The 3,835-nt window shown below is 31.0% G+C and overlaps 2 non-coding genes across 2 annotated transcripts; one reads left to right on the plus strand and one right to left on the minus strand.

Annotated features, from left to right (window-relative positions):
* Positions 1–2,883: 2,883 nt before the first annotated feature.
* On the minus strand, positions 2,884–2,956 carry TRNAA-GGC (transfer RNA alanine (anticodon GGC)). Its single transcript has one exon. It is a non-coding gene; the product is annotated as a tRNA-Ala (tRNA).
* A 167-nt stretch (positions 2,957–3,123) lies between these two features.
* On the plus strand, positions 3,124–3,196 carry TRNAA-GGC (transfer RNA alanine (anticodon GGC)). Its single transcript has one exon. It is a non-coding gene; the product is annotated as a tRNA-Ala (tRNA).
* The last annotated feature ends 639 nt before the right edge of the window (positions 3,197–3,835 follow it).

Consider the following 3,835-nt stretch of genomic DNA (forward strand, 5'->3'; position numbering starts at 1 on the left):
AATGTAGATAAAAAATTTGAATTTAATATTTAAGTGATGGTTATGATCATTTTAAAAAGATGTTATTTTGATGATCAATTATTCGATGTAACAAAGTAGCAGTTTAAGAAATATATATTGTAAAACATACTTGTCACATCTACTTTATTTCAGTTATTGTAAGCGAATTTTTTTAAAATCTGAAGTATCGAATTTTTTTGAAAGAAGTAAAGATAAAGTATGAATGTTGCGGTCAAAGAGTTCCAGAGAAGTATTTTTTTTTTTTTTTTAATTTTTTAAATCTTAAAAAACTGATCGCGGGAGAATTTTAAGTTATAAACTACTTGAAACAAAGATAACTAAAATCAGAACTTTTTCGCAAATATATCTCAAAAGTGTCACATTTTTCACAAAAAGTATTGATAAGTCTCAATTTATCTGCATGATAGATTTATACAACCATCATTTTTTTCCTTTTCCAATACTACGATATCCTAGGAAAACGATGTACTATCTAAACGGGATGCGTAAAAGCAGCATCTGCAGTGCTGTATATATAGAAAGCAACCAATGTGAGGTGAATACTTGGGGCTGTGTTACCAGGAAGAGTTTAAAATGGCATCCCTCGAGTTTATATGACTGCAGCGTGAACAGGAAGTTGAAAAGCACAACCAGGACTGGTAGAAGGTGGCATGCAAGCTTGCATTGCCATTGCAAATACAAGATGGGGTACATCACAGTCCTGCTACTGCATACAAATCAGGCGGTGATATTTGAGCTTTCAAATAGAGGAAAAATATTCTTTGAAGATTAAGATATAATGTCATCTTCACGATCAAAAAATACTCTTAGGCCTTCTAGATGATCTTAGAATAATTCCAGGCTTCGTTAACAATTGAAAAAAACTGCGATGGCTTCTTGACAATTTAAAAATACTCCGAGTAAATGCAAGTTCGATACAAGTACAATCCTTATTCATTCAAGATTGATGATCTTATAAGTATATAACGACTGCATTTGAAAACTATAGTTACCATTACTGCTTAGTATTGTTTGTAGTATATTTACATCTTTTATTATATTTAAATTCTTTTTGATGCTACTCCAAGCAAAAAGTACTATTGCTTATTATGTTAATAATATAATTTTATGTATTTCAAGAGTATATGCCAGGTAATTCGTATTGCATTGTTAATTTAGTTTTTAATGTCTGTAGAGAATTAAAAATGGCCTTGAACCCACTGAGTAGTTGAAACATCGTCACTTGTTTATCAGTAAATATTGTAACAACATTGCCCTCAGAATCTTTATTTGATTAAAAATTATGTTTATGTATCAACATGAACTTTAAAAATATACAAACCTGTACAAGCTGATGTTTTACTGATTTTTTCAAATTAAGAGGTACTATTTTGGATGGTGTAGTTTTTTTCTGGCGAAAAAAAGGTGTCTTGCATGCGAATTCACTCTTACAGTGTCTTTTCGAATCGAAAGTAAGCAGATGATGTAAAATGGTCAATATTTTTTATATTTTAGTATTTATAAAGTAGTTTTATCTATAATAGTAGTAATAATGATGACTCAAAATATTTTTTAAATAATAGTAGTAAAAGAAAAAAATATAATAACTGCTGAATCAACATTATCAATATTAAATAAAATAAAATTTAAAATTTTGTATAAATAAATATAAAATAAGTGTAAATCATTTCTTGGTATGACGTAAGGAACTACACAACTGAGTGATGGTCCGTTGGTAATCATATTTTGATATCTGTTTTCCTACTCCCATAGTTTCATTAACAAAATCTATAAGAAAACAAACAAATATTACATTAAATAACATTTATGTGATACAAACATTCATGACCCATTAATACAGTTTAACTCAATTATCAAAGACAGACTTATATATTTTTTCAGGTACTTTCTCCAATTTTTCATATCCAGTTGGTGTCATTTTTTTTAAGCAGTCCTTATTAATAATATTCAGCATTAATTTCCTAGTCAACTTTCTGGCATCGTGGGAGTATTTTCTCACAATATATTTTAGCTCTGCATCAGGGATCTGTACATTTGAGTGTGGAGAATATAATGATTTTTAATGATCATAATATCTGGAATGAAATATGCTCTTTCATAATGAATTTTTTTATAATATAAGTGCTTAAAAGAGAATAATTAGCATAAGAGTATTATTAAAAGCCAGTGTTTGGAGGAATGCTTTTACAGAACCAGTGTGAATTGAATTTGTTAAGAGGTTTAGAGTTAAACGGTCTCTGATGGAGCCTAAAAATCACATGTTGAGATGTTGAGAAGGACTGAGTATTGTGAACTCTAGAACAGAGAACTATAGGGCCACGAAAGAAAAATAATAAAGTGTTCTTTCTAACCACAAGTGTGCAATCAGTGATAGATCACCCAAACGACAGACTTGCCTGGAAGCCAAACTCATATACTGAAACTAAGGGGGTGTAGAATAAGTGAGCTATGATACAACTGGTGGTGAATAATAAGGAAATAAAAAAGAGCTGTTACGTATGGATCGATCAGGCGATGAAGTCTGATTTCCAGAGGCTGTAGTTTTAAAATAACGAATAGAGCAGAAAAACACAATATGTTTTACAAATACAGCCAGGTTATGGACTTTTGGATAGGATGAAATTTCTCGTTACAAGAGAGTGAAGGATATATATTTATGTGCGTGTAAATTGAGGAAAGTTTTGAATCTTAAAATACAGCGTTATTAATTGATGGGTAAGTATTATGTCAAATTATTATACATTGACCTCTTTCCATCCAAATTGCGCTATGTAAACGTCGTGCTTATTTTTTAGAGTGAAACTCGCTGGAGTGCGAAAAACTTTGTCAATTAAAAATTACAAAGTGGTGAAAAAAGTTATCCACTTCGGCCAGGAGTTGAACCTGGGCCTCCTTCTTGCCAGGAAGGTGCGTTAACCAACTTCGCCACCGAAGTAAACGTGGCGCTTATTTTTTGCATAGCGCAATTCGGATGGAAAGAGGTCAATGTATAATAATTTGACATAATACTTACCCATCAATTAACAACATCAATATCTATAATATCGGCGTTCGACCTAAAGACACGCCTAAGCAGAGCAGTGGAGAAGGGTGTCCGCCGAGGCTTCGGTGGCGAAGTTGGTTAACGCACCTTCCCGGCAAGAAGGAGGCCCAGGTTCGACTCCTGGCCGAAGCGGATAACTTTTTTTACTGCTTTGTAATTTTTAATTGACAAATTTTTTTGCACTTAAGCGAGTTTCACTCTAAAAAATAAGCGCGACGTTTACATAGCGCAATTTGGATGGAAAGAGGTCAATGTATAATAATTTGACTTAAAATATAGCGTTTTGATCTATCTTGTTATAATAATAATACAGAAATATGAAATTGATTCGATTGATTTTATGTACTTGCATTTTATTTTTTAATGTTTTTTATTTTTTTGTACATTTTTTTTCGTAAAACGTTGTTTGATAGATTTTCCTTGCAGTAAGAAAACTGCAGTAAATGTTTTAATAAAAGATTAAGTATATTTAATCCTAAAAATTGATTTATTATTAACATTCACAGTAAAATTTACTAGTCACCACTATCATAACGTACGGGCATAATAAATTTTACTGAGAAAAATATTCAAAAAAATTTACATTGAAAGGGATACAATTACTAGTTTTAAATGCAAACCAAAGAAGGTTAAATGTATCCTGAAAAATTTGAAATACAAACTAATAGAGACGTTTGATCCTCAGCAAGGACTTTTTGCCAAATAAAAGCACAATTTATAACTGTTAGAAGTATATTGTAATAAAGACATTTCTACAAGCATTTTACCTGT

The sequence above is a fragment of the Copidosoma floridanum genome, unplaced genomic scaffold (assembly GCF_036245765.1).
Source record: "Copidosoma floridanum isolate Cflo_tuat_1 unplaced genomic scaffold, Cflo_Japanese_pri ptg000006l, whole genome shotgun sequence".
Lineage (NCBI taxonomy): Eukaryota > Metazoa > Arthropoda > Insecta > Hymenoptera > Encyrtidae > Copidosoma > Copidosoma floridanum.